The sequence below is a fragment of the Zophobas morio genome, unplaced genomic scaffold (genome assembly GCF_036711695.1).
Source record: "Zophobas morio isolate AGI-343-1 ecotype UQ-CSIRO unplaced genomic scaffold, CSIRO_AGI_Zmor_V1 ptg000011l, whole genome shotgun sequence".
In the NCBI taxonomy this organism is placed as follows: Eukaryota; Metazoa; Arthropoda; class Insecta; order Coleoptera; family Tenebrionidae; genus Zophobas; species Zophobas morio.
This window is the reverse complement of record NW_026972116.1, coordinates 9,655,282-9,664,311: the sequence shown is the minus strand read 5'-3', so window position 1 is coordinate 9,664,311 and position 9,030 is coordinate 9,655,282. Positions and strand designations below refer to the sequence as shown.

The window sequence follows — 9,030 nt, the reverse complement described above, 5'->3', positions numbered from 1 at the left end:
TGTCACTGTCACACATTACGTTTAAAATAAAAAAGGACTTTCACGAATCCATTGCGGATTTTTTTGTGCATAAAAATGTAAGTTGTCTTTGTTTACATTGCCATTGCTGGAAAATTTGGCTTCATCACTAAATAAAATTCTCCTGATAAAATTGAGATCATTTAGCAACTGTTCCCGAACACAATTGCAAAATGCTAATCGTCGGGGAAAGTCAGGCCCTTGTAATTTATGAACTATTTAACTGCATAATATGCTACGGGTGGAAATTGTTAGAGGACATCCTAAAACAATCTTGAAAACTTGGATTTCGTTGGCCAAATGTGTAGCGGTAGTTTTTTGAAAATTTTATGTTGTATGTCTACGTTAGGGGTACAAATTTGCCGCCACTAAAGCATTTTTTGATACTCTTCATATTCCTCATATGCGTATTCCTGATGTTAGTAAATGAATATCTTGGCATTTTTGGAAATAATTTTCAACTGCTCAATATTGACAGTGACATAAGAATACCAACTTGGCTTCATGATATTTTTTAAATACTACTATGAATCACGGAACACAGGAAAATTGTATTTTGGGGTGCCTATCCGGATAGGTCAAATTCGTCATTTACGCTGAATCAGCCTGTATACTTTAAACGAAACTACAACGTTATTTTAAACTTTATACGAAAAATCCATATCTGTTATTATCGTAATCAAGTTTCCATTAGTAACAACATGTTTAATGCAGGCTTAAATCATTCACGACGTTTAAGTGTTGTTTTGTAAACTATAGATATTACGAACATAAAGTGCAATAAAAAGTTTTAATACACTTAAAAATGTCAAGTCAGTCAGGTTTTCAAAGATTAAAAGTTCAAAGTGAAGACAATCTGTAACATAATGTGTAACATATTTTGTGATACGAAAACAAAATTATCATAACCAAAAGTCATACTTACATTCAAATTTTGAAAATTCTAAGACAGAAATAGTTGAGTGACAAACAAATACCGCAAAATTGTGACAAACAAATACCGCAAAATTATGATCAGGTATGAACTGTCAGGGGAATTATGCACTGTACATATCGATCTTGACACGGTTTACTTTATTTGAAAAATACTAAAAATGTGAAAAATTATTTGCATATCAAAAAGGTGAAAAATATTAATTTACATAACTGGTCGCTTGCTCCATCATTTTTGCATACAAGCCTCGGCTACAAGAGAATTCTTATAAACGCATCGAGAACTTAATCGCATTACGATGTTTTACACACATACGTCATTTCGATTTGTTGTTTGATCTTCATGGCGTTTACTGACATTTTTTATTTATCCGTCCACCATTCACAGAAAAAGGTAGATAACACGTGGTACGTACTACGCAATCGATGTTATCTGTTTAGATGCACTCTTACCTTCTGAATGACATTATCGTTTTTGTATTCGTAAACTACGCATCTTCTAAGCCTAATTACTTTTTGGGACTTTGGAGTATCCCAATATTCGTTAAATTTAATATATTATTTAATAAAATATTAAACCATTTTCTCGGAAAATCAGTTTTTCAAAAACTGTAAAAACATGCATGCATATAATTATATCCCTGGCCCCCTAATATACATATTAAGAACAGACATTTGGTCTGCAAGTTTGCAGTAAGACCTGAGTTCTCTAACGATGCTGACACGTTCTAATTCATTTCAAAAATGTCAATCTGAAAAATGTTGATTTATACATATCGCCATTGCACATTTACATACACAATTACGTGCTGAGTTCGCAATTAGTGTTGGTCGCTTCAACTTTTCATACTTCATATGTCTTGTATACTCAGATTGAGGTACCTTTACTTGCTTTGTTTGGAGAATCGGTTTTATTTACATTTGACAGAATTTCAGGTTTCCACGAGCTTGTACAATATACCTACATATAAATAAATTATTCCGTTTCTGTTTATCTGGTGTCTTTTCCTTGTTTGTGATTTCTAGTGAACTGATTACTGTGAAATTTTAGCCGTATTTTAAGTAAATGGTAAAATGCTAGCCAAAATTTGCCTGATCGTCCCCGCCTACAATCTAGTGATGTCGTTTCAAAATTTTCTTAAGTAAATCCTACTTAAAATGTCATTTATTAATCCACCTATTTTTTACGATGGAAACTAAAAAACAAATGACTCTTATTTATTTTTTTTAAAACATAATAATGTTACGAAAGAAACCCATACGCGCCCCGTTACGACGCCTATGGGTTCTAGTATGTACGGCGATGATGGGTGACTCATAGTGGATGACGGCGGCCTGGCGGCGTTCACTAAAGAAAAACCTGGAAGTGGAAGTCACATGTGTATTCCAGAAAGACCTCGATTGCGAAACATCTAGCGGGGAATATGAGTTTAAATAGAGGCCATCTTCGGGAACGAGAGTATTCAGTCAGCGAATCGAGTCCAGTGAATGAATTCAGTCAAGTTGCGCCAGAATTATTTTGTACATAATCGTTGTGTAATTGGTCGTGTAAATTTCACTTACTAAGAAATAAATTGTTGAGTTTACCCACGTCGATTTTTTAATGCCTGTCCAACGTAACAATAACGTCATCATATAACCACGTTGGCATTATTTAGACAAAGCGAAACTGCTAAACTTAGTTGAGGTTCTATCGGATTTCTAAACCAAAATAAAAAAAAAAGATCCCACAACATTTCGGTTAAGAATAATATTGAATAATTGTTGTATAGAACTTACTTGTAAGAGAAAATTTTAGAACATTTTTTTAGTAATATTTTAAATTATTTACTGTTTTCCCTTTTCAAATTAATTGCATCAATACATTTTCATATACAAACACTACTCAAATAAATTAAAAATTATCCTTTATTAAAGATAAACCATTACTTACCAAATAACTTCTTTTATAAATGGTATATTTCACAAACGCGTACTGCAAAATGGTCATTAAGAAGTCAAATTCAGACTTAGCAAAATTTACAAATATTACTGTAAATTATATGAGAATATCGACACTATATCCATTTAGAACCGCATCTGACGGAAAACTGGTATACAGTAAAACTTTAGATACTATTTACTTTTTTACAAAATTAATAATAATTGTGATTACCTTTTACGTAGGTCAAACAGTTAACGCATCACAAATAAGAGGACATTTTATAACGCATTTAGATTTATTTATCGTCAGTCATCTCTTTGTGGTAATTTATACAGCTTGCTTAGCCTTTGCTATAGTAATAATTAACAAAATATTTCTTTCAACGTCTTTAAAATTGCTAAATAATATAACGAGTTTAAACGAAATGTTAGAACAAATGGATATTTATCCGAATTATAAAAGAAATTACGCATTGTATTTAAAGAAAATTGTTCTAGATATGATTGTTGTTTTAACCTATTCAATAGGTATTCCATTAACAAGATTCCACAAACAGAAACTTCCTATATTTCTTTTGATGTGGTTGGCATTTATCAATTGTTTCATTAACGTGATCAACTGGTCTATTCCTGTATGTTTTATCAACATATTTTGCACGTTAAGAGCAATGTTAACAGCTGTTACTCTGAAACTGGAGCATGAGTATAGAAACGTTAAACTGATAAAAAAAGCAGCCATTGTACATCACGAGTTATGTCAAATATTTAGAACAGCAAACAAAATTTTTTCAATCCAGTTACTGTTGTTGATTTTATTTTATTTTATCATGTTCTCACTTCACACATTTTACGTGATTTCTTGCATTGTTGAACATAAAGTTGACTTATACGTTATCTTGTCTGGCATATGGATCGTTTTAAGCATTTCAAAATTTTTTATGTTCGTTGTGCTGAGTACAAACTGCACCAGAATGGTAAATCACGAATATTATAGTAAGTAACAGGAGTCGTACTATATTTTTTAAGTGTAGGCCAATGAAATAAGCTCACGTCTAAAAAGTTCGATAGTGTTCATAAAAAGTTGCAAAGTTAAGAAAGAGGTAAGTTAACAAATGGGTAAACCTAGGGCAGATGGCCAAATACACAGTTGGCACTCACTATGAAAGTTTTGTTTGATATATACTTATCAAGCTCTAACTGGTGAAAATAATGAACAACGTCTGAATAAACCGTGTCTTTGGAAAATTTAAGTTTAAAAATATATGTTTACACCTAATTCTGGCCGTCTGTGAGCAGCTATTTTCTGTAAGAAGGAAAAAACAACAACAATGTTATATTAGACTTAGTTCTATCGACTGTTCCTGATAATACTTGTGTTACTAGATCTGATTATAGCTTAGTTCCAATCGATTTGCATCATCCGCCACTCTGTATTGAAATCACTTATACTGAAGATGCGCCGAATTTTCTCGATATAAGAAATGATCATACTTGGTATTACGACTTCCGAAATGCTCCTTACCACTTAATAAATGATTATCTATCTAGCTTAAATTGGCATATGATTCTGGATAATGATGATTTCTTGACCACATTTTATAACATCTTATTCTGCACTTTCGATTTGTATATTCCCAAACGTGTTAGGACTCATAATAACTATCCCTATTGGTATTCGTTAAAAACAAAGAAACTAATAAAACAAAAACGTGCAGTTTACAATAAACTCAAGAGATCAGATAATTTGCAATGTTATGTTAAATATAAAAATCTCCGCGCACAAACGAAATCTTCTATCCAACAAGACTATAAGAATCATGTGTCTCACATTCAGTCCAATATCAATTTCAACTCTAAATCCTTTTTTAAATTTATTAACTCGAAAAATCGTAATTCTGGCATTCCGACATCTATGTATTATAATGAAAATTCTTCCAATGATATGACTTCTATATGTAATATGTTTGCGCAGTTTTTTAGCTCCGTCTATAATACAAGTAATGCACCGTTTTCTCCCGTCAACTTTGATTCACAACAGTTTATTAATAATTCTGGAACAATGTGTAATATTGAAATTACTTCTGAAATTGTTGCTACTAAACTGACACGCTTAAAGGACAGCTTCAACCCAGGACCAGATGGGATTCCTGCTCATATCTTAAAGCACTGCAGCTATAGTCTATCATGGCCACTAAGTATAGTTTACTCCAAGTGCTTAAAATCTGGTCTTTGTCCTGAAATCTGGAAGCTATCGTACGTCATCCCTTTACATAAAAAGGGTTCTAGATCGGACGTAACTAATTACCGCCCAATTTGTGTTATACCAGCCCTATGTAAGCTACTTGAAACTATAATAACTGAGAACATTTTCGTTTCATTTAAAACAATTATTTCATCTCAGCAACACGGTTTCTATCCTGGACGTAGTACTGTAACTAATTTAAGTTCTTTTACTAACTTTACTTACACAGCATTAGAGGAGAGTTACCAAGTCGATACAATATACACTGATTTTAGCAAGGCTTTCGATCGAGTTGACCACGATATTCTACTTTACAAATTAAAACAATACGGCTTGGCCGGTAATCTTTACCAGTGGATCGAATCTTACTTAAAACAGAGGTCTCAAATAGTTCAGTTAGGGAACCATTATTCTGATCCAATTATTGTGACGTCAGGTGTTCCACAGGGCAGCCATCTTGGACCTGTTTTGTTTTCCTTATTTGTTAACGATTTGGCTTGTCTACTCGATGATTGCTTATTGTTTGCAGATGACTTAAAAATTTTTGGTAGAATTTCTAGTATTAACGACTGTCATTTACTTCAAAATAAACTTGAAATCATTAGTTCTTGGTGCGTTAACAACTCTATGGGAGTAAACACTGATAAATGTAAGGTTATAACATTTACCCGTAGATCTAACTGTATTGTGTTTCCATATACTTTGAATAATGTTACTCTCGAACGCGTTTCTGAAATCAACGACTTGGGTGTAATCTTAGATTCAGAGCTACGATTTGCTAGTCATTTTGATTTTGTTCTGAATAAGTCATTTCGAACTTGTGGCTTTATCAAACGTCAGTCTATTGATTTTTGGGATATTAGTTGTCTACACAAATTGTTTGTAACTTTAGTTAGACCGATTCTTGAATACTGTTTTGTTATTTGGTTCCCATTTTATAAAACCCACGTTGATCGTCTTGAAAGAGTACAACGTAAGTTTGTCAATTACCTACTTTTTAAAATGGGAATAAATAAGGATAATTATAGCTATGACCAAAGGCTTGTACTTGTAAACCTGGAACTACTGGAGAGTAGAAAACAAAAAGCTGAAATTCGTTTGGGTTATAAGTTGTTCCAGAATTGCATTGACTGCCCTGGCCTAGTTATGTTGTTTGATATTAGAGTACCTAGATTAGGTTCTCGTTGCTCTGAAACTTTTATACCTAGATTTCATCGTACTAATTTTACGTTTCATGCACCTATGGATAATATAGTTAGATCTATAAACAAAATTTCAAATAATCTGGACTTTTTTAATATAACTTTATCTTCTTTAAACAGCTACCTGAAAAATCTTTAAGTTGTATGGATTAATTATTTTTAGTTTTTATGTATTTCTTTTTTTTGTAATTAGTTTGCACATGTTTAGTTCTATTTTCGATATGTCGTCTTATGGATTTTGTATCTTTTTCGACATTAAATACATATTATTATTATTATTATTATTATTATAAAAAAATGTTACAGTTTCATCTACTGGCCTTACAAATGTGTCACGAAAAAGTGAAAATAACTCCTTGTGGATTTTTTGATGTTAATCCACCTTTGTTATTTATGGTGAGTTTAAACAAGTTGGGGGTACAAGGTTTAAAACTTCATAAATTTAATTTCAGATTATTTCGTCTGTTGCGACATATATGGTACTATTGATACAGGTGCATAAAGATATTTTAAAATAACAAAACCGTGTAAGATATAGGGTGTGCAGGCGTTCGGTTTTCCTGTTTTTGTATTAATTAATCTGTAGTTTTATGTGTTCAATTTGAAACAGTACTGCTATATGTTCAGAAATGAAATTGGACAAAAACATTTGGAGAACTCGATTTAAATAATTGCTACAAGGGCTACATTCAAAATTGTCGGTTTATGATGTCAACAATTTTTAAGTGAAAACCCTACTTTTTAATTTACATATTTTAAAAAAGTAAGAAACCAATAATAACTCATTCCTTTGCCCATAATTTATGACAGCAACATAAAATTTAGTTTAGAAAAACTAAAGTGACACTATTGTAAAAACGAGTATCGACGATGATTTCTAGAAATCGTATGATATGGACGAATATTTTTCATATATTTTTATAGTATTCATAATATTTAATAAAAAATTAAAGCATCACTTAAAAAAATATTTATAACAGCATAATTTCGACGTTATCAAAAAGAGAGTGGCGAAATGTTTTTGTTAAATGTCATTCCTGATTTGTTCTTTCCAATTTATATAGAAGTTACACACGCACTGTGCATCGGGTAATTAAACTGTATTTTTAAATTCTTTGAAAATAAATAATTTTGAATAACTGCGAAATTTACATTGACAGTTACTTTGTTGACCAATCAGGGAAATACAAATGCAATCAAAGCGTATGTTATGATATCAGCGTAAGTCCACAATGGAAAATCTTTCTGCAGACCCGTATCTTGCCACGTGCAATCAATATCAACATGAGAACTCCAATTCTGCAGTTTTCCTCCTCATAAAAGACGTGTAGTTTAGTTCAGAAGTCGCCGCCGTGAAATTCATTTAAGTCCGTCATAATCGCTCTATTTTTAAAAACAACTTTATTAAATCAATAAACTTCACTGGCGCAGTCGGTAGGATACGATCTACCCTCTGGACATTGACGCACGATCAACTGCAGTTCAACCAGATGAAGAACTAGAGCGGTTACTAAACGAGCTAATACTAATAAATAATACCCCAAGACATTCATCAAATAGGCAATTCACCAAGAAACCTATCACCAAGTAATTCATCAGACACGATATCAGCAATTTCAGGAACAAGCCCATCCGACATATCAAGTGAACACAGGTCAAGCATACAGAGAATTCCAGAAAACCTGATTCTTGATTGCAGGAAATCAGATCACAGACAATCAGATTACAGAAGTACCCAATCAGATTTCAGAAAAACAGGAATTATAACCGATCAGAAAGCAGTCAATCTGAAAAAACCATCACTAACACAACAAACACACCATCAGTAACCTCACGACGAGAAAATAACGAAACACCAAGAACAATCAACATCTGTGAAGATGCAATCGACCGAAAAGAAGGACAAATTTTTGTAACCACAGTTTTTGCAAACCTTTCATTGAGACCAAAAATTTTAAGGAATACCGGAATGGCAATGATTAAAGCCCAAATCGCTCAAGATAACAATAATCAACAAATCAAAGATCTTTTAATAGATTATTGTGAACCGAAAAGACATTATTAGTGCTTTTTTGACACCGAAAGAATATACAGAGATTTTTACAAAGAAAGATTCAACGCCGAAGCACGAATCCTCAAACGCTGTACGAAAGGAATAACACCATGAAGGAAAAACCAATTATTGAGGAATACGTGAAACATGCACCAGATTACAACGCTTAACTATATTCTGGCCAAAATTAACGTAGCATATTACATCAATAAATGCGAAATATGCAAAAGGACGAAATACGAAAGACATCTCCCTGAAATTTCACTAAAACTGATAGAACAAGTTGACAAACTTTTTCAACAAATAAACATGGATCTATTTACAATCGAGGGAACCACATTCCTAACAGTTATCGAGGCATTTACGAAATTAGCCCAAGCACATCAAGTTTCAAGCAAAAACGCCATCCAAATTTGTGACAAATTATTAATTTTTTTCCAACACTATGGAGTACCAGAAAAAATGACATTTGACTCAGGACTAGAGTTTCAAAATGACACCGTGAAAAAACTTTTGGAAACCCAGAACATCAAAGCTCATTTTGCGACACCAAGACACCCGTAATCAAATGGTTTAATTGAAAGACTACATTCGACTCTGACAGAACATTACTGAATTCTCAGACAATATTTCAAAGTACCACAGATCACCACCATGGC

The 9,030-nt window shown here is 32.5% G+C and overlaps 1 long non-coding RNA gene across 1 annotated transcript; it reads left to right on the top strand.

Annotated features, from left to right (window-relative positions):
* Nucleotides 1-3,729: 3,729 nt before the first annotated feature.
* Nucleotides 3,730-7,385, top strand: LOC135127456 (uncharacterized). Its single transcript, XR_010280231.1, has 4 exons — nt 3,730-3,848; nt 3,906-3,974; nt 6,625-6,714; nt 6,771-7,385. It is a non-coding gene; the product is annotated as an uncharacterized LOC135127456 (long non-coding RNA).
* The last annotated feature ends 1,645 nt before the right edge of the window (nt 7,386-9,030 follow it).